Raw genomic sequence first — 21727 nt, 5'->3', positions numbered from 1 at the left:
TGTGGAAATGAGCTATTTCGGAGTATTTCTTCCGGAAGAGCTTATTCCAAAATAAGCCTGCAGTGTAGACGTACCCCTAGTGACTCCAGACTCCAGTCCAAGGGGGAAGGGGACTCCACAACCCACTTGAACCTGGTCTAGGACTTCACTGCCCTGTGAGTTAGAAACTTTCCTCTCATCTCTAATCTACATCTCCCTGGCTGCACACTCGGCCCTTTACTTCTTGTCCTGTTCTCATGGGGGTCCGGGATCTCTGTCCACTGGATTCCTCCTCGGTCCTCTTTCCCTTCTGCACGACCCAGGCTCCGTTTCCTTCATCAGTCCTCCTAGCTCCGGTTCTCTCATCCTTTCCTCATTTCTGTTCTTCTCTGCACTCTCGCCAACGTGCCCACATCTTCCCTGAAACGGGGCTGCCAGATTTGTCCAGGGGCCCCCATGGAGGCCTCCCCAGAGCTGTCTGGAGAAGGCCAACTTCTTCCATATCCTAGAATCCTAGAACACTAGAACTGGAAGGGACCTCGCGAGGTCATCGAGTCCAATCCCCTGCCCCCATGGCAGGACCAAGCAACCTCTAGACCATCCCTGACAGTTGTTTGTCCAACCTGCCCTCCTGTTAATCCAATCCAGAAGGACACTAGCCTTTTAGGCCACTGTTACCCCGGCATCCTTCCCTTCTCTGCCCCCCAACCGTACCCCACAGGAAAACACCCCATGGAAGAGCAGGACTCTGTGGATAACAGCAGGGCCCATGCAGATCGCTCTGGCCAGTTAGGGCTGCCAACATCCCGGTTCCCAGCCCTTGTCCCTCATCCTCCAGGCTCTAACCACTAGATACCACTCCCCTACAGAGCCTGAACATGTCTTTGTTCCCAGCCTTCCAGCAATTCTGAGCAGGACATGATCCGGGAGAGATGATTCCAAGCAGCAAAGTGAATCTGGTTCCAGCAGCCAGTCCCTGCCCCCCAGTACCCTCCAGCCCTCGCCCCTTCTCTGGGGCACTGGGGTGGGGTCAGGACTCTGCTAGACAAGGGCATCTAGAAGAAAGATCTGCCCCTCCCTTAGCTAGGTCGCTGCTCTTCTCAGTGCCCAGAGCCGTGGGCAGGAACCCATGGAAGGAAGGCTGAGGATGGGGAGGTTAATGGCTATCCCCCCAAACAAACACAGGAGTTTATATCTGCCTCCGCACACGGGTTGCAACCATTTAAACACAAAACAAAACAAAAAGATATTCTACTAATGCAACAAAGATCACAATAACATCTACAATCCCAAGAAAATAAAACCTGAACACGACCTTCACAAAAATACATTCCAAGGGATGGAAACACATTGCTAGCAATGGCTTCGCTAAAAAAGCAGGCCTCTTCCATTTCTTGCCACTAAAAATGGGAAAAAACTTTTTTTCACAATACATTACTTATACGCACAGGTTCTCTGCATGCTGGTTTGTTATTGAAACACAACTGGAAAAAGCACTACATAGACCTTTGGACAGTCTTGCCTTTTAAAGGGTTTGTGCCTTTACAAAGCTTAATAGAATTTTCAAGTGATTTTGTTAAAACATGGGGGGGAGGGGGGGGGAGAAATAAACTTCTCTGTGAGCCGCTGGTGTACAGAATAAGGGGAATATAAACCAGCGGTTACTCACAATCGGAGGTGTATCCGCAAGTTAATATTGAAACCACTCTGTGGAAACATGTATCTTCAGATGGGCTTGTCTTTTAAGCGCTCATTCCTGTGCAAAATGTCACCTAGCTTTCACCTGAATTTGTTAAAATGTGGGGAAGAAGCAGCCTTCTTATCTCTGGCCCACAAATGCACAGATGTTATTTCTGCAAACACCCACATTGCTGTAAAAGCGCGCGGCTTCCAATTCCCCTCCCTAAGAAATAGAGAGAAACATTTCTAGACATGGTTTGATTGGTAGGCCCTTCTTTTCATGTGCCTGCATATTTATACCTGCCTCTGGAATTTCCACCTCATGCATCTGATGAAGTGGGTCTTTGCCCACGAAAGCTTATGCTCCAATAAACCTGTTAGTCTATAAGGTGCCACAGGACTTCTTGTTGTTCATAAATTTGTTGTTTGTTACTGAGGTTTTGACCGTGGTCTGTCTGTGCAGGCTAGGTTTTTCATTGACACTACGTAAAAGTGCTAAATCATGGGGAAATACCTGGGGCCTGTTTTTTTAGATAAGAACAAGATGGCTCAAGGGAGGGGAGGGGGCGGAGTAGAGGGAGACAGTTCTGGTTTTAATAAAAGACGTGGGTATTGTGATGCAGATTGGTCCAGCCCACAGGTGGGATAACTACCCCCGTGGGGCTGTGAGCCTCTGTCTTTCCCCGGACGGCCTCGAGGGTAAGTTAGCTCTTTGTCCCTCCTTCCCTGCCCTGCTGCTTTTCTGTACTTAGCAATTTTTCATTTTCAGCCCCTCTTTGCCATCTGGCCTTTCCTCTCCTTCGAGGCCCTTTTTAAATTTCACGTGCTTTTTTAATATTTCAGAAGAATTCTTCTCTTTACCTTCCCTCATACGGACGAGTGAAAGTTTTCGACGTGTTTCTCTCTCAACCTGCCTTGACATAAGACTCCCCGATGAAGTTTTCTGTCGTGCACTTTCTAAACAGTCTCCACGTTGTAAAATATTTAAAATGTCCCTTTCTTCTGTCGAGGGAGGGCAGAATATAAGGGGGAGTGAAAACCTTTCAAAAACTGTATGGTGACGCATGCTGTCAAGCTACGTACTACCTTTGTATTTGGCAAGTGGAACCTCTAAACTAACCAAGCTCAATGTTAGTTTGTTTTCTGTTAGATTTCCAGCTTGAGGTTCTGTGGGATTTGGGCTCCTACCTACTTTATTTACTTTTTCAATTTCCGCTCAATATCCCAATGTTACTATATTCAATGTTCCTTTTCTAGGAAACAGTTACAGAAAGAAGAAAACAGCTGTCTGATTTTGCCCTGTCCCTCCCATCTAGACGCTCCTTAAAGAGCCCGTTTACCTCTGCAGGAAGAATTCCATCTCCCCACGAGCTCCAAGGGGAAACCTGGAAGAGGCCGTGACAATGTCTGTGTCAGGGAAGGTAAATTATTTGTTTGTTGAGAAGTGTTGTGTTCAGCCCAGAGTCGCTTTCTTTCCATTTGACCAAACTTTTTACCATGATCGGATTGGGTTCAACTCAAACTGGTCCCATCTCCCCTCCTCCCCCAATTTCTCAGAACATCCAGTGAATGGAAAAATCGATCCTTTGCCCTGGGATCTTGGCTGAGGTCTCTAGACATGATACAAATATTAGGAGGGAATTTCAGAGGGTCCTGTGCCAGCTGCACCCATCCCCCATATCTCTACTCTCTGGCAGCCTTTGAAGAGATCAGTTGGGGGATTTTTTTGGCTTTTTATTTTTGGCAGGATGACGCTGTCCGGTTCTCCCAGGAGCTGTCAGCGGGCGAGAAGGAAGCCAGTGGGAACAGAAAGGGGAAAGTCCTGAAGTGTCTCCAGAGCCTTGGTATTGCCTGTGATGAGGTAGGCCTCCGTCATGCCCTACAGCGCTAAGGAGAACGCTCTAGCCCGTCAGGCAGGGCTGTGGTGATTGAAGTGCCTGGTTCAGTGGCAGGAAATCCCTCACAAATCGGGCCCCACGGAGGGGCTCCCTATCCAGCGTGACACTCCCGAACCGCAGGGGGGCAGCCCGTGGCCACAGACATCCACCGCTTCTATCCTTTGGCCTTCACTGCTAGAGGCACAAGCCCTGACACACGTCGCCAGAGGGGTAACATGCTTGTAAGTGCCGGATGGGGCTTTTGGGAAACCAGGGGAAACAACAGCCTCTGCAGGGCCCTCGGTGAGCTGGGAGGGGGAGGGGCTGGCTCTGACCCCTCAAAGGGGCGGAGCTTTTGGCTGAAGGGGCAGGGGCAACCTCCACTCAGGACCTCCCAGAATACATTGTTCCACCCAGAGGGCCGTTCATGGCCCCCTCCCTCCCCGCAGCCCTCAGCAGCTCCGTCTCTGCAGGCAGCCCTAAGAGCCATACAGGACACTCTGCACAGGGCTCCGGTGGCGCTTTAAAGGTCCCAGGGCTCCGGCCACTCTGCTGTCACGGTATCAGCAGCAGCAGCCAGGAACACTGGGCCCCGTGGAATCACCAGGCCCCAGGGAAATTCCCCCCTTTGCCCCACAGGCCTGTCTGGGGCTGACCTCTAGAGGGCTCCAGGTGCATATGAATTCGGTCATTGCTCGTTAATGACTCCCTGCCATGTGACTGTGAAGCCAGAACATGCCTGCAGCAGAGGACAGATGGAAAGGGGCCATTAGAGCCATCCCGGGGAGCATAGAAGGAAAGGGAGCTGGGTGGAGTGAGCTATTTACTCTTGACGGACAGATTGCTCAGATCAGTAATGGATGGGGATTGCGTAACATGCTTCCTACATGCATCACAGCGCCCTCTGCTGGTTGAACTGCACGGAGGGTAAAAGCCAACTACTGCTGCCTACCAGCTGTGGTGCCTCTCTTACTGACATGGTGGAGCTGTGGGGAACCCCCCAGGAGAGTTACCTAGCATTAAAAAGTGGTAATCCTGGAAGGAAGGGAGCTCTACACACCCAACACACCTGAGGGATGTCTCCTCTCTTTGGGCCTTGCAGATCCAGCTTAAGAAACTTTCCCTGCTTCCTTCTCACAGCCGTCTTCCCAAGGGAGAGTGACCTGGAGCTTTTTGGTGCTCAAGGGTCAGTCTCTCTAATGCTCACTGACCTGTTAGCGCATTAGTGTCACAACGGGCTGACTTTGCATTCAATGCCTCTTGGATGAACAATTTCTGTTTTGTGAAAAAATGTCCATTATGCACAAAAAATTAAATTTTCAATCTTAACATTTTGAAATTGAGGGGGGCAGGCAGGCAATGGGGGGATCATGGGGGGGGGGGTTTGGAGGTGGCCACTTCCTAATTTTTTGATGAACAGTTTGGTTCCTCCAAGAAAGAAAGAGCCAAATTTTATAGGAATAAAAATCATTTCCTGAGCAGCTGCCTTTCCTACATTTTGGGGGCACAGAGACGAGTCCTTCTACAGGACACATTTGTTCCAAACAAACAGACAGACAGACAGATATGGCTCCTGTAAGTCATGGGGACAGTAAAAAGTTCTAATAAATCTGACCCAGATTCCACGTCCAATGGAAACCAAAGGGAGTTAGGAACCCGTGTTGCTTCAGGGGGTTTCAAGTGCCCTGTAGGCCCTCACATGCATCCCTTTCTCGAACGGGTCTGTAACCAGAGCTGGGTACCAGAGAGGCCTCAGCGTTCTTCATTCATTTGTCGTTTTCTCTTCCCCTCTCCCAGAAGACCATGCCCATTATCGCCGTGCTAGGATCGGGCGGGGGTCTGCGGGCCACAATCGCCCTTCTGGGAACCTTGGCAGAGATGAAGAACCGAGGCCTGCTGGACGCCGTCATGTACCTGTGCGGGGTGTCGGGTTCCACCTGGTAGGTGCACGTCTGTAGAAGGGTGAATGAGCCATTTTTCCTGAAGAGTTGGAGCATTCTTACGATGATTCAGCCCTGAATGTTTTCCATGCGTTGTGAGTGACGTCTTCAGAAGCACCTGGGGTGTGTCCACTCCACACTCAGGGAGCATGGGGGTAATGCATCCAATTCCGGCCCCTCTCCCTACAGAAAGGATGTGGAGGGGCCAGATGTGGAGTATTGTGTCCAGTTCTGAGCTCCACATTACAGAAAGGATGTGGGTGCACTGGAGAGGCTTTATTTTCCGAAAGATCCCCGTCTAGACTGGCGCTTTTTGTCGGCAAAGCCCCGAGCCGGAAAAAAGCGGCAGCCATGTTCATGCAAATGAAATGGGGAAGATTTAAATCCCCGCTTCATTTGCAATTGCGGTTTGTCTAATCAACATCTCTTTTCCGCAAAAGGGGTGCAGTCTAGACACAGCCCAGATGTGGCCTCACCAGAGCCAAATAAAGGGGAATAATCACTTCTCTGGATCTGCTGGCAATGCTCCTCCTAATGCAGCCCAATATGCTGTTAGCCTTCTTGGCTACAAGGGCGCTTTGTTGACTCATCCTCAGCTTCTCCTCCTCTGTCCCTCCCAGGGCCTTTTTCTGCCAAACTGCTGCTTAGCCAGTCATTGTCCACCCTGTAGCAATGCCTGAGATTCTTCCGTCCCAAGGGCAGGACTCTGCCCATGTCCTTGTTGAACCGCCTCAGATTTCTTTTGGCCCAACCCTCCAATTTCTCTAGGTCACTCTGATCCCTTCCCTCCAGCGTATCTACCTCTCCCCCCAGCCTTGGCTTTCAGCAGAGGGTCTTGGCTCTCTCCCTATGACTGGCATGAACTTCCCAGAGGCCATGGTGCCAGGCAGCCATGGATGAATTTCTTGTGAAGTCTCAGTGGTGTTAGAACTTGCCCGAACGATCGTTCTGCCTGGGAAACAGAAGGTTGAAGATGAAAAGGGGGAGGGAGGTGCCCTCTTCTACGTCCTTAGTCTCAGCCACACCCCTCTCTGGTTCATTCCAAGGTGCATGTCCACCCTCTACAAGGAGAAGGACTGGGCAGAGAAAATAGAGGACTTGGAAGAACCCCTGATAGACCAACTTTGTGAGACTTCCTGGCATATTAAAGAAGAGTTTAATTTGGTGATACAGGCAGCTGAAGACGAACTCTTCTCTCTGACCGATGTCTGGGACGCTTTCTTTGTCTATAGTGTATTGAAACTGGTAGGTTTGCATGTAAATCCAGAGTCTCTCTCTCTTTCTCTCTCTCTCTCTCTCTCTCGGCAGTACATGGGATTCAGGAATAAAAGAGTGGTAGGATGAATAAGTCCTGCTCATATCTGAAAGCTTTCTGACCCCTCCTGGTAATTTTGTAGGCCTCAGCCTCTTCCCTGGAGCTCCCAAAGATCACTGTGGTATTTCAACAGTTCTAAAGTGAGACCTTCCAGGCTGTTTAAGGGATTTGGAGACACATTGCCCAGTAAAACTCTTGGGAATTTGACTACTCATTCCTTTGGATGTTTGTGACAATCTCACCCTAGCATCTGATCCCAAAATCCTGGGCTTTCTGGAATGTAAATTGATGTGAAAAAAAGCTAGAAGGAATGAAATTCTCAGTCATACTCTTGAATTTTTATCAATGGGCTCTTCTATCTCACAGGAAAAAAAGGCTTCACACAGTCCAGTGAGTGAGAGTTGAAGTTAAGGAAAACGTCTATTTTTGACAGTGAGGGTAATTGACTATTGGAACAATTTATCAAGTTTTATGGTGGATTCTTCAGCACTGACCATTTAGGATTCATTATTTATTTTTTTCCGAAAGATTATTTAACCTAAAATTATTTTCATAAATTTCAAGTCACTTCTTGGAAATGGGATTTTTTTCCCTATTAGCTAAAGTGGCCAGCAAAATTCCATTTCAAAATACCAAGTTGGAATGTTTCATTTCAAACAGGCCCAAAGAAAGCATTTCAATTTTTAATTTGCATTTTTTTCTCAGATGAAAGAATTCACCACATTCGACCGAATTCATGAGTAATTTCAGAACTCCAAAAATATTTGTTTTGGGTTGAATTGACTTCCCTCTGATATTCTTATCATCTTAACACACGGTATTTCTCTCAATCAGATGAGCAAACTGTTTTTCTCCAGGATAGACATGTGTTAAGGCAGGGTTTCTCAACCAGTGGTATGAGTACCCTAGGGATCCCTGAGAGACATCTGGGGGGATCCATCAACAACTGAAATTTGGAGAAAACTGAATTTTTGTTTTAATTTTTACAGCACTTGATTATATTTGTACTTTTTACACACAAAAATGTCATTGCCCGCCCGGCTACAATTAAGTTGTTTAAACAAATGTGTGGCAAAGGTAGAATTTTTTTGTGTGTGTGTCTGAAAACTGTAGGGACTGGGGGTACTTTATTAAAAAAAAAAAGGTTGAGAAACACTGTCCTAAGGCACTGACCTTGCTTAGATGCTTTTGAAAAGCCCTTTAGATGCTGCTTTGCATCGTTAGGTGCCAAATATTTTTGAAACTCTGGGTCCAATTTCCTTAGCCTGTTTGAAAATCTCCAGGATGGCCTGTAAAGACTTGCTTGTTTTTTCAGCACAGTGCATGCTAGAAGGAGGGGAAAATGATGAAGATTATGGTAGTCTCGGTTTAATTGGTAGCCTGAACTAATTACAGGTTGAACCTCTTTAGTCCAGAACCCCTAGCTGGATGTCCACTTATCATGGGTGGGGCCAAGTTTCCAACGGTCTTATCAACTTTATTTACAGCCACCAGCCCTGTCTCTCTGTTCTGTGCTGTTATTTAGCTCTAATTTACCCCGAAATGTCTTCTAAGAGCCCAGCAAGCAGAGGAAGTGCTAGTAATGTGGATAGACAATATTGACCTTCCGTGGTCCGGAAAATTCTCTTTTTCGGAACCAAGTGTGCTGGACTGGAGAGGTTCAATCTATAGCAAGGAACAGAATTTCTGGGAACATCACCAAAACTTTTCTCTTTTGATACTAATCAATTCTCACCTTTCCAGCATGATCCGACCAAGTTATCTGAACACACGGATGCCTCCACAAAAGGGACTAACCCTTACCCCATCTATGCTGCAATAGAAATTAGTAAATTGAGTGAAGAAGGTAAAACAAGCCCAGGTAAAGAAATGTATTTTTTTCATACCTTTCCAATCTCTCTCTACATTTCAATCACATTTTCATTACTCCCATTGCCAAAATGGTTATTGACGTTCTTCATTGTCCACAAAAAAAAGTTAAAAAAACAAAAATTTTCCATGATTATTTCAACAGTGACTTTGAAAACAAGGCAAATGTCTATTAAATACACCTATTATAAATGGCCAAATGTGTTTAAGAAACGAATCTTTTCTGTGAAAGGAAAAGAAGTTGGGAAACGTCAGAAAACGTGACATTGCTTTTCCCTTTTCGATCAGCTCTACCGTTAAATGTATTGTTTTTAGATTTGACTCATTATGATGCATTTTCCCTCTCCACCTTTCTTTGGACTGAGGGATGGGTTGGTGAAGGGGCCCCACAGCAAGGAGGATTCTGGGATATGCAAGGACAACACATGATGGCTTAGGAGGGAAACACTAGGAGGAGGAGGTCACAGGAGAAAATGACCACGGACGAAAGAAGAGACTGAAAAATTGAATCGATCTATTTGCTCCAAGGGGAGGAGGAACTGAGAACTTAATTGCCCTTGGACAAAAAGGGAACAAAAAATTGGCACTTCAAAGGGGCCATTTTACACACCACTTGGAGAAGTTTCAGAAAAGGGCAACCACAATGGTTCAGAATTTGAACGGGAGCCATAGGAAGAGAAATGAAAAAGACGGGGACTTTTCAGCTTAGAGACGAGGAGACTAAAGGGGAGGTCTATAAAGTCATGACTGCTGTGGGGAAAGTGAATAATTATTTACTTGTTCCCATTACACAAGAACTAGGGGTCACCAAATGAAATTAATAGCAGGTTTAAAACAAACCAAAGGAAGTTTTTCTTCATGCAGCGCAAAGTCAACCTGTGGAACTCCTCGCCAGAGGAGGTTGTGAAGACCAGGGTTCAAATAAAGAGCTAGATTAGATTCATGGAGGTTGGGTCCATCAATGGCTTTTATCCAGGCTGGGCAGAGCTGGTGAATCAGATCACTGGATGATTCCCTGTTCTGTTCCCTCCCTCTGGGGCTCCTGGCATTGGCCACTGTCAGCAGACAGGACACTGGGCTGGATGGTCTCACCCTGTGTGGCTGTTCTTACTTTCTCATGTTCTTTCCCTCTCTCTATTTCCTAGGGCCCTGGTTTGAATACACCCCCCATGAGTCTGGCCTCTCTGGCCTGGGGGCATTCGTGAGCACTAAGGCCTTGGGAAGCAAATTCCATGGTGGGACTCTGAGAGAACAGAAGAAAGAGAAACACATCGGCTACTTGCAAGGTGAGTCACGAAGTCGCTTGATTCCCAGCTGGGCGAGGTGTAACCGCTCTGCCGGGGGGGCTGGCAGTGGGAAGGGCTCGGTGCAATACCTGGGGCTCCTGTTTCACAGTGGGACAGAGAACCAGCTTGAGTCTTTACCCTGAACATTACACAGCACCCCTGAGTGCAGCTCAGAGGCAAAACATCCCCCCTCCCATGCACCCAGCCGGTGTCGAGCAGAGAGAGCCCCACTGTCGGGATTCGAGCGCATCTTACCACAAGCAAAACTCTCCCTCCAAAGTCCATGGGGGGTCCTCGGGCACCGATCCCCACCCTGTCCCACAGACCGATGTCCCTCTAACGCACCCCTCCCTCCTCTTCCTCCGCACCCCGCTCACAGCCACTGCCCGTGGTCAGCGGAGACCCAGAGTTCAGTGGTGCACCCGCACGAGTTCCCCTCCCCTTGAGAAGGGGCAGGAGGAAAATGCCAGGCCATGTTCACCCCGTCGCACTGCTGTCACCTCCTCTTTCCAATGGTCCTTTTCATAGAATCAATTTTGAGAAAAAAAAAAAGTATTTGGGGATGCAAAAAATCAGAGAATCCCAGGGCCAGCAGAGACCTCAGGAGCCATCGAGTGAAACCCTCTACCCAAAGCAGGACCAACCCAACTCAACCATCCCAGCCAGGGCTTGGTCAAGTCAGGACTTAAACACCCCTAGGGATGGAGATTCCACCCCCTCCCTAGGGAACCCAGCCCAGTGCTTCCTCACTCTCTTAGAGAAATTCTTTTTCCTAATCTGCAACCTAGACCTCCCCCATGGGAAAACTTGTGCCCACCTCTACTTAAAATAACCGATTTCAGTCAGGACCAATGAGTGAACCAAGTTGCAAAAGCACATAGCCCATCGGAGGTTGATCTGCCAGCGCCCACTGGACTTTTCTACCAATGGTCCACCGTCTAGAGAGGGTATTGGTGCCATCGTCACTCCACTGAGGCAAATCAGGTCTTTTCCTTTTTATTTTCAGGTCTCTGGGGAAGTGCCCCTGGAAGCATGAAGGAAAACATAAACTTTTTACTAGGTATTGACATTTCTGCTTATTGAAGGTAGGGTTGGGCCATCCGTTGAGTTGGAACAGGTCTCTCATGGAAGAGCCACCCCACCATTCTGTAGCAATGGTCCCAGTTCCTTACCATTCATCCCAGTGACACCGTCCCCTGCTACCAGTCACTGCATTGGCACCAGCATGATTTCAGAATGTCCAAAATTTCCCACAACGTGGAAATTCTGTTCTCTTGCCTGCTCTCCTCCCGAGTTACACCAGCGGAAGCCGGACCAAAATCAGGTCCTGGACACCTAGATCAAACACAACCCCAAATTTAATGAAAAAAATGACTCCACCTCACATTTCAGACCCTGAACGAGATTTCCTCGATTACACAGTTCACTAACTCACAGTAGCTGTGAGAAACGACTCCTAACGCATGTGTTTTGTTTTGTTTTTCTGAGATCTTATTAAGGAAAAATTCCAAAGTCTGAAAAAAACCCGGCAATGTGCACATTTTACAGCAGGTAGGTCATTGCATTTCTGGCAGGTTTTTCTTTAGCCTGAGGACTGCTCAAGGTCCTTTCCAGTTCTAGGGTGCTATGGTGAGATAGACTCCATAGCCCTGTCAAACTAGGGGTTGTGAGTTCAAATCTCACTAGGGGCTGCTCTTTGGGAGGTTGTGGCATCTCCATCATTAGAGATATTTGAGAGCAGATTAGATAAATGTCCTCAAACTCAACTTGTTCCAAACTGCCACCAAAATTCATCCATTCCCAAAGCTTGTCAGAATGATCAGTTTCTTGTGGAAAGTTTAAAGGGTGACCAGCTGGCAGTTTTTAATGCAGGAAGTGCTGTTAGGAAAGTATCACCAGGCCTGCTGGGAAGTCATGAGCAGCCTAATCCCGAAGTTAAGTTATTAACGCCTGCCCACCACACAACTTGTATCCAATGGAAGAGAATTTCTGAGACGCACCAAGAGTCCACAAGGGGAAGAACCTTTCCCTGGGGGGATCCAGCCACTGCGCATTGGCAGGGTAGAGTGAGCTGCAAGTTATCTACCCGCCGTTGCCGTCTGACCCCAGGTGGAGTTTCTGACACGGGGACCCTGAGCATCTGCTGGAGGTGGAGTTATGAGCAAGGAAGAGAAATCTAAGCCCAATGCAAGTGAGAGCTGGGGAGGGGGGAACCCAACAGGGTGCTAAATAATGAGGCAGACAGGTGAGGAGGATGAACATCTTGGCAGGCAGGGTGGGCCTCAGGGCAGGGCAATTAGATGGTTCGAATGGGCTGTTTGCATCTCCCAGGAGGCCAGCGAGGTCTCTCAGATTCTGTGGTTCTCGGCCGTACGTGGATTGATCCCACCGTGCACAAATTCCCTCCCTAGAGCAGGCTCAGCCGCCGAACCCAACTGAGCTCACAGCTGAGCCTGTGCGGGGAATCCCTCCCTTCCCGTCACCGCTGGGAGCTCTGGGAAACCCAGCGACGGCAGGTCGGGCAGCGGGGCTGTGGTTACGTCTCCCCCGCCGCCGCCTCGCCGAGGGAGGGGACACTTCCCGTAGAGCTGGGGATCCAGGACCAGACGCAGGGTGTGGGGGTGTCTAGTCGTGACTGGCACCGTAAGCCAGGTGTCGGGGGAGGGGAGCTCTAACCCATTATACACCTCATCCCACGGGTGTGCCTGATGTACCACATAGACACACTCAGCAACCAGGGCTCTGACCTCCACGGGCTGTTGCATCCTGGTGCCCAAGGGACTTGGGGGGGTCTGGCAACATCAGACTTTCCCCTCTGCACCCATGGGGCTACCAGGATTAACAGCAGCCTGGTGGCCACATCATGTCCTCGTTCCTTCCAGCTCCTCACTCTCCTTCTGACCATTGCCGGAGCGCTGGCCTCTTCCTGGAGCTTTACAAACAAGGCTCAGCCGGGAAAGACTGCGAGGGAGTCTTCAGGCAGCTAAAGGAAGCGCTGCAAGGCAAGTGGATCGGCGGGGCTAGATTGATCCCCTGTCCCTGTGTCTAATCAAGCAAGACGGGATTTTCAAACGGGGTCCAAAGTCTCCTTCCTTTGGAGCCTTAGGAAATATCAGATAGCATGAATTGCTTTGAATGAAAGAATGAATGAATGAATGAATGAATGAATGAATGAAATGAGTGAATAAATGGAGCAAATGAAATGCTGAATGAATGAATGAATGAGTGAATGAATGAATTGCTGCGTGCTGACAATATCCCAGTGTTTGCCAGTATTTCCACAAATTCCCGTGGCCATTCTGATACACACGGGCTCAGGTTTGCAAAAGGGCCTGAGAAAATTTGACCCGTAAATCCTATTGCTTTTTAGTGGCCACCACAACTGCATTTGCACCCGTTGAACATCCCTGAGCTCCAGAGCATATTGAATGAGCCTCCCATTGGTCGTCTCAAATCTAACCTAACTTTGCCCATTCTCTGAGCAGGTGGGAAAACCCAGAGTTCCTACCTGAAGTGCCTCGAGGTGCATAAGACCTGGAGTTCAGAGACGTGGGGGAAAAAAAAGGCAGCGTTCACTAAACTCATTGCGGGTTTTAAAACTGAACTTCAAGGTGAGTCTTCCAGACTCTGCTGTCTCTTAGACAGACGGTGTCTGGACTTCCCAAATTATTCCTCCAGATGTGGGAGCCAATGCGCCAGATGTGTCCCATGTGGGAGAAAAAAATGGTCATTTCACTATTTCATCATTTCGAGTGTTTCAGTTCTTTTTTCTTCTCTTCCCCCTCCCGCACTTTAAGAGGAAAAAGGAGTCTGGGCACCTTTGCAATCGTCTATCAATGTGGGGGCCATTCAGCCCAGCTCTTTGGCCGGCCTGGGGGGCGATAGTGAAATCCATACTAGTGACCAAGTCAAGTCCATTGTCATGGGTTCAAACGCATCAGGGCTCTGGGCTGTCTGGCTACTGATGACTATTAATGCACTTTGTTCCACAATAAACCTGATTCAGTTTTTTATTGGAGCCTGTGGTCTTTGGGGGCTCTCATGACATGTATTCATAGACTCATAGACTTTAAGGTCAGAAGGGACCATTATGATCATCCAGTCTGACCCCCTGCACAGTGCAGGCCACAGAATCTCACCCACCCCCCTAGAATAATCCTCTCACCTATGTCTCAGATATTGAAGCCTTCAAATACTTTGAAGGCCCCAACATGCAGAGAGTCCTTCAGCTGTGATCTGTGCCCAATGCTACAGAGGAAGGCGAAAAACCTCCAGGGCCTCTGCCAATCTACCCTGGAGGAAAATTCCTTCCTGACCCCAAATATGGCGATCAGCTAAACCCTGAGCATGTGGGCAAGACTCACCAGCCCGACACCCATTGTGCTAGTTCCCTGTGCAGAACGGGCATGAGATACTGAGGTAGCCTAAGAAATCGCACGCAGCCAAATGTTTATCATCCCTGATGGAGCAGGGTTATCCTGAATTTAGTACACCGCTGTCCTGGTCTGCTCCAGGTGGCTGGCGCCATAAACCAGGTGTTGGGGGAGGGGAGCTCTAACCATTACACACCTCCTTCTCCGGGTGTGCCTGATGTACCACGTACAGACACACTCAGCAACCACGACTCTGACCTCCACGGGCTGTTGCATCCTGGTGCCCAGGAGACTTTGGGGTCTGGCAGCATCAGACTGTCCCCTCTGCGCCCATGGGGCCACCAGGATTAACAGCAGCCTGGTGGCTACATCATGTCCTCGTTCCTTCCAGATACTCACAGTTCTTCTGGCCACTGCTGGGGTGTCGTCCTCTTCCTGGAGCTTCACGTGCAAGACTCCGCCGGGAAAGAATGCGAGAGAGTCTTCAGGGAGCTAATGGAAACCCAGAGAGGCAAGTGGATCGGTGGGACTAGATTTACTGCCTGTTCCTTTGTCTAATCATGTAAACCTAGTGCCTGTGATGCCGTAGGTAATGTCTGATGTCATGAATTGCTGAATGAATGAATTGCTGTCAACAAATGAATTGCTGAATGAATGAATAAATTGCTGCATGCTGACAATATCTGTGTGTTTGCCAGTATTTCCACAAATTCCCGTGGCTGGTCCAGTACACACAGGCTCAGGTTTTCAAAAGGGCCTGAGGAAATTATCACCCTAAAACCTATTGCTTTTTAGTGGCTGCCACACCTGCCTTAGCCCCCTGTGCCCTGAAACGGATCCAATGAGCCTTCTCTGACTTATCTCCCGTCTAAGCTCATTTCACCCATTATTTATGCAGAAGAAAGTATCAGAAATCATCACCTGACGAGCTCTGACCTGGCTTCGTTCCCGTACTGGAACATCGTGACAAAAGGATTTTGGGAGATAGCTCACTTCATCTGGGAATGTGAACAGGAAGCTGCAGGCAAGTCTTGTACAAACGTTGGTCACTTAGACGGGCTTCCAAATTTCCAAATTCCTGCTTCACATGTGGGAGCAAAGAACCAGAGGTGTCTAAAAGGGAAACAATTGATGGTTTCACTATTTCCCTGTGTAATTCAGCATTTCAGACATTTCACTTCTTTCTTCCACTGGTTTCCCCCTCAGATTAAGGGGTAAAAATAAAATGCTAAAATCACCACGATCTGGTTAAAGGGTAGGAAACAAAGATTCATAGAATCACAGAACACGAGCACTGGAAGGGCTCTTGAGAGATCATCAAGTCCAGTCCCCTGCCCTCACAGCAGAACCAGGCACCGTCTAGATCAGGGGTGGCCAACCCACTTAACAAAGAGCTGAAACAGCTGTGGAAAAACTGCAAAGAGCCGCATCAGAATTGCTGAGAAAAAAAAGAGGCTGCCCCTTTAAGAAACAAACTGAGGCTTTTTGTTCAATGGCTGCCATCCTGGGCACCATTTTGAATTGCCACCCCAGTGAGCACAGGAGAGCCGATTGCTGGGGAGAGCTGGGGGGGGCAGGGGTCATGCGGGGGAGCTCAGCAGAGGATTTGTGAGTCACACGTTTGGGGGAGAAGAGCCGCATGTGGCTCGTGAGCTGCGGGTTGGCCACCCTGGTCTAGATCATGCCTGACAGATGTTTATGTAACCTGCTCTTAAATATCTGCAATTTTGGAAATTCCACAACCACCCTCGGCAATTTATTCTGGCAAGGAGTTCCACAGGTTGACTGTGCGCTGCAGGAAGGAAAACTTTTTTTTATTTGTTTTTAACCCGCTGCCTATTATTTTCAATTTGTGATCCCTAGTTCTTATGTTATGGAAACAAGTAAATAACTTTTCCTTACTCATTTTCTCCATACATGTCATGATTTTACAGACCTCTATTATATCCCCCAGGAAAAGCTATTTCCCTAGGCGGGTGGGGAAGCGCTGGGCTGGGTTCCCTAGGGAGGGGGTGGAGTCTCCATCCCTTGAGGGGTTTAAGTCTGAGTTTGACCAAGCCCTGGTGGGATGGTTGAGTTGGGTTGGTCCGGCTTTGGGCAGGGGGCCGGACTCGGTGACTCCTGAGGTCTCTGCCAGCCCTGGGATTCTAGGATTCTCCTTTCTAAGCTGACAAGTCCCATCACCGTTTGTTCTGACCCACCTCACTTCCCCCCATGGGGCTGCAGCTGGGCAGAGGCGATTGTGTTTTCTGGGGGAAGGGAATTTAAATGTCCAATTTCTCGGGAAAAGACCCTGCCCCCTCAAACTCCTCCTGACCCCAAGCAGTTTTTGGCCCTGTCTGGTCACTGCTCACCCAGCGAGCCCCTCTCCCGAATGCTGCTCTTTCCTCAACTCCCCTCCCCATCCTGTAGCGGCTCATCTCAAAATTGGCCCTCAGTTTTACCCATGGAAATGCAAAGAAATGCCCCTTGTCGTGGGGCGGAGGGAGAGAGGAGGGTTCTCAAAGTGCTGAGTTCAAAGCAGTTACTCTGCCAGGGGCACTAAGCTACCTGGGGGCCTTTGGATCCACAAAACCCATCTCTGCCCACCCACCGATGTTCAAGGGGGGAAAGGCCGAATGTGTCCACAGAGTCTTCCCAGCTTTTTGTTTGAATTGACTTTCCCCTTCGGGTCCCCTTCCCCTTGCTCTTGCCTTCCCAGGATTCATATGGAACATGTCGAATCTCTTGTGGAAAATGGCACGCTGCCTCTGCACCTGGACGTGGGGCACCACCCACAACTTCCTCTACGGAAGCGGTGAGCAACCTCCTTTGGACTGGCGCTTTCCACGCGGAGCCCTACCCCTGTGGCATCATGATTGTGGGCATCAGAGGGTCGGGTGCGGGGTGAGAGTGCTGGGGAGGGCAGCATTCCTGTAGCCCTGAAAGCTCTGAGAAGATGTCATGAAATCTCTCACAAATTCTGTCTCTTGTAACCTACCTAACGCCTCCTTTCTGTGGCCATATGCCCCAAGTTCCTGTTGACAACTCTGAACAGCCGGCAAGGCCGAGAAATGTTTTTATTTCCGTGTAGCTGAAGGTGAACTGAGGTGCCAAACCACAAAACGATCATGTCTAGGTCACAGAGCAAGGTTGGTGAGGGCTACAGCAGGAATCACAGATGTCTGAATATTCTCGTGCTCAAGAGGGAGAAGAGAAGGGCGGTAAAAAGAGAATTTCTGCTTTGGGGTCCAACAAACTTCTCTGAATATTTGGTTTTCTTTGTTTTGCATTCTCCTGAGAGCTGGGAAGCTGGGGTGGAAATGTTATTTGTCTGGTTTTATTAGAATGAGATGTCAAAGCGTCCCCCATCCTCTTTAAGGCAACAGAGCACTGGCCCATGTTTGTCATAAATAATAGTTTTCTTCAAAGTGGGAAAAGATTGTATTTTACAATCAACATTTTCACAAAAAAACAACAACCCCCAAACCAAAACCCAAACCAAAACCCTATCATGATTTTCTAGGAAATTCTTGCAATGAAATCTCACTCACGACAAACAGGAAAGGAACGGCGGAATTGAAACAACTTTGAAATCTCTGCACCTAACTCCCACTCATTTCGCTTGGAATGAGGGGCTTGTCGGTGACCGGGATGGGGCAGCCCTGCCTACATAGGGTTGCCAGGTGTCTGGTTCGGTAATTGCACCTTCCATCTAATAAAAAAACAACAGAAAATACCGGACATGTAAAATGTTGGGTATTTTCTGTTTTCCTCCGCCAGAAGGCCAATGGGGACATTTCCCACCACCATGTCTGGCAAGGGTGGGGGGAGCGAGGAGTGTGGGAATTTAAAGGTACAGCGACTTTTTTTCTTTGCTCAACAAAAATTTTTCCCAGAGTGTTTTTTTTGGAGGGGGCGGAGGGGTGGTTCAGTATATTTTGTTAAACCATCTGGCAACCCTAATGCCTAGTGGTTGGAGCAGGAGTCATGCCTAGTCTGAGCTGGTGTGAAAAGCCCGGGGCCGGTGTTGAGGGTTGAAAGCAGCGTCAGAGGCCAGGCATCCGCGCCGGTGACCTGGAGCAGGGCAGGATGGCTGCCAGGCTGCGGCTCTTAGGCTGTATCGACACGGAGAACGTTTGGAGACAAAGATGCTGTCCACAGGCAAAACTGAAAACCAGTCAACCTGGTTTTTCTGCCTCCCATTTTCTGCATTTCCTGGCCACGTGGCTAGCTCTTCTGGTGAGAAAGCAAAGCATTGTGGGTAAGCATCCCACAGGGCAATGTGGAAGGAAGGCAGAGCTCATCCCTATGCTTCTAGGGATTCCCTCCTATCTCTGGGAGCTCTCAGTGCTGGGAATGTCAAGGCAGCCCAGCTGTCTCCCCAGCCCCCGCCCGGCAGCAGCAGCCGGCCTGCCGCTGAGTTCCTAGCTGGGCAGAACAGGAGCATCCCAATGATTTGCTCTCTGTTTGTTCCCCAAAGGGAGCAGCTCACTCAGCTGTCAGACCCTTCCTGGAGCTTTGAAGGGAGTTTAATCCTTACCCAAAAACAAGACCTGGGTGCATTTTTTGCAGGTGCGGCCCAAGCCGCTGGCTTGACCAACAAAGAATTAATCTACTTGATCGACGCCGGCCTTGCTATCAATTCCGCCTACCCCCTGGTGCTGCGCCCACAGAGGAACGTGAAACTGATCCTCTCCTTCGACTTCAGCTCGGGGGATCCCTTCGAGGTAACATCTACAATTTATGTGATGTCGCCCAAAGCCTGAACTGGGATAGAAACCTTAGAATCATAGAATCACAGAACTGGAAGGGACCTTGAGAGGTCATCAAGTCTATTCCCCACCCTCCCGGCAGGGCCAAGCACCATCTAGACCATCCCTGACAGGTGTCTGTCCAACTTGCTCTTCAATATTGCCAGGGATGGAGATTCCACAACCCCTCTCAGCAATTTAGTCCAATGTTTCACCACCCTTACATGTAAGAAGTTTTTTCTAATATCCAGCCCAAACCTCCCTCGCTGCAGTTTAAGCCCATTGCTTCTTGTCCTGTCCTCAGAGGCCAAGGGGAACAATGTTTCTCCCTCCTCCTTGTGACACCAGCCTGGGAGGTTTTGAATCCCACAGCCATAGTGTAAGTGCTGTTACACAACGATTCTGGCTGCAGGGATGTGGCAATCGGGTTGTGCCTGGGGAGGTCCTGTCCATCAGTTCCATAGAGGCTCCTTGGAATGCTTGTGTCTCTCAGGTTAGGTGCACCTCTAACGCTCTAGCCTGGCCACATCAGCGGGATCATACGATGCGAGTGGAAATGCTGACGGTTTATTTTACAATCCATTTTCCCTCCTCCCCAGACCATCAAGAAAGCGTCCAAGTATTGCCAGGCAAATCGGATCCTATTTCCCCAGGTAGATGACCAAAAGTTTGACAAGAAAGATCGAGACAAGCCCTCTGGTTACTACATCTTCAAGGGCAAGACAGGTCCCACCGTCATGCACTTCCCGCTCTTCAACACGCAAAACTGTCCCGGTAAGTGAGTTGTGCTCATGTTCTTCTGCAACTCTGTGGGGTGGATTCCCCATGGTACTTAGGTGTCTGATTGCTGGATTAGCCACCGCCAGGACAGAATAACTCTGGGCATCACAAAATCCCTGCTCAGAGGGGCCACCAGACTCTGCTGTCCCATCCCAGGCTTCCAGAGATGTGAGCGGGGGAAGGGAGACAGTCCTCTGCCTCCCCTGGCTGCAGGAGGATGTGCTGAGCAGAGGCCAGCAGGATCAGGTCCCGGGCCTGTTATCAGACAAATGCTGGAAGATTTCCCAGCGTTGCTGGGTGCTTCAGTGCAGGTGGCTAGGGCTGCAGGGGTGCAGGAATCAAGGCAGGATGGGTGGGCTCGGGGAATGGGGTCAGGGCAGGTGTCTAGTAGGTATGGGGGGCTCAGGGCAGGAATCTAGGAGATGTGGAGAGGCTCAGGGCAGAGGGTGGGGGTGCAGGAGTCAGGGCGGGGGATGGGAAGTGGGGGGAGGTCTGAGGGTAAGATCCAGGATGGAAAAGGGAGATCTGAGGTCGGTTGGCTGACAGGTCATGGGGGGACACTATCAGGCCTGCCCATGGTACTGAGGGTGGTGCTACTCCTCCTCTTGGAGGTCAGGACTGTGCTACTTTGTCAGGTCTTTGCTAGCGGAAGGTGGCTGGTCCCCCTGGGTGACTCCCCATGATGGGATGGGTCTGGGCTGGCCACCCTCTCCAGTCAGCAGCTCCTGAGGGGGGCTGTTGGCCAGTGGCCACCCCTTTCTGGCACTGTGGCCGAAACCTGGGGGAGGGGTTTGGGGGCAGGAGGCCACTTACCCAGGCTGGGGGTCTGCAGCATGGAGAGCACCGACCCCAGCTGGCCCCTCGCTGCCGGGTGCGGCCGCTGCCCTGTGGTCACTCTGCAGTGTAGCTCTCCCCTGCGCTCGCTGCCCCCTGTGGTCAAAACCTGTCACTGCTCTCAGGCCCCTCCCTTTCTGTGTTGGGGAAAACAACCCCATTCCAGGCACTTCCCATTGTCCTGGCACAACCAAACCCTGCCCTTGTGTTAAGTTAGGATGAGAGGAAGCTGCCTCCCACATTTGGGGATCCTAGCTCTTATAATTTAGGAGGAATTCCTGAACACACAGACTCACAGACAGCTGGAGTCACAGACAGACAGACAAATATACAAACTCTCTAAAATACATAGAGAGATGATGATAACAGCACTAGTTCTCCAGTCACATGTTTGTTTGTTTGTTTGTTTGTTTGTTTTTTGTGGAGGGAGGGAAACTAGGAAAACCTTTTTAACATCCTGGTAGTTTTGCCTTCCAGGGGGATGTAGGGGAATCCCCAAGAGATGGTTTAGGAACAGGTTGGAGAAGCACCCTTCAGGGTTGGGCTAGATTCAGTTGGTCCTGCCTCAGCACAGGACACTGGAAGAGATGTCTCCCAAGCTCCTTTTCAGCCCCACATTTCTGTGATTCTATGAAAACATCAGGAGTTGCTCCCCCACCTCTTTAGGTGCAGGGTTCTGTGCTGTTGGGTGCCGGAGAAGTGTATAAACAAAACCGCTGTTCTCCTCTTTTCTGTACTTCCCTACCTCTTTTAGGAGCAAACGAGATAGAGCAGAGCAGAGACAAGTTTGGCACCACAAATATGTCTTATTCAAAGAAAGATATGGAAGAACTCCTCACCAAAGCGAAGAAGAACGTATCCCACAACCTGGATAAGATTCTGGAGGAAATCAAGCAAATTGTGTCCTCACTCACCCCCAAATAATTTTAAAAACACATCTCTTTTTGTTCAGGAAAGACAGAAAACTGGATGCAAGGATAGATAGATAGATAGATAGATAGATAGATAGATAGATAGATAGATAGATAGATAGATAGATAGATAGATAGATAGATAGATAG

General features: G+C 49.3%; 1 pseudogene; it reads left to right on the top strand.

Annotated features, from left to right (window-relative positions):
* The first annotated feature begins 3062 nt into the window (after nt 1-3062).
* LOC142821316 (cytosolic phospholipase A2 gamma-like) lies at nt 3063-21605 on the top strand (annotated as a pseudogene).
* Nucleotides 21606-21727: the final 122 nt, after the last annotated feature.

This window comes from Pelodiscus sinensis, chromosome 30, assembly GCF_049634645.1.
Source record: "Pelodiscus sinensis isolate JC-2024 chromosome 30, ASM4963464v1, whole genome shotgun sequence".
Taxonomy (NCBI): domain Eukaryota; kingdom Metazoa; phylum Chordata; order Testudines; family Trionychidae; genus Pelodiscus; species Pelodiscus sinensis.
Note: the sequence above shows the minus strand (reverse complement) of the source record. Positions and strands in the feature narration are given on the sequence as shown.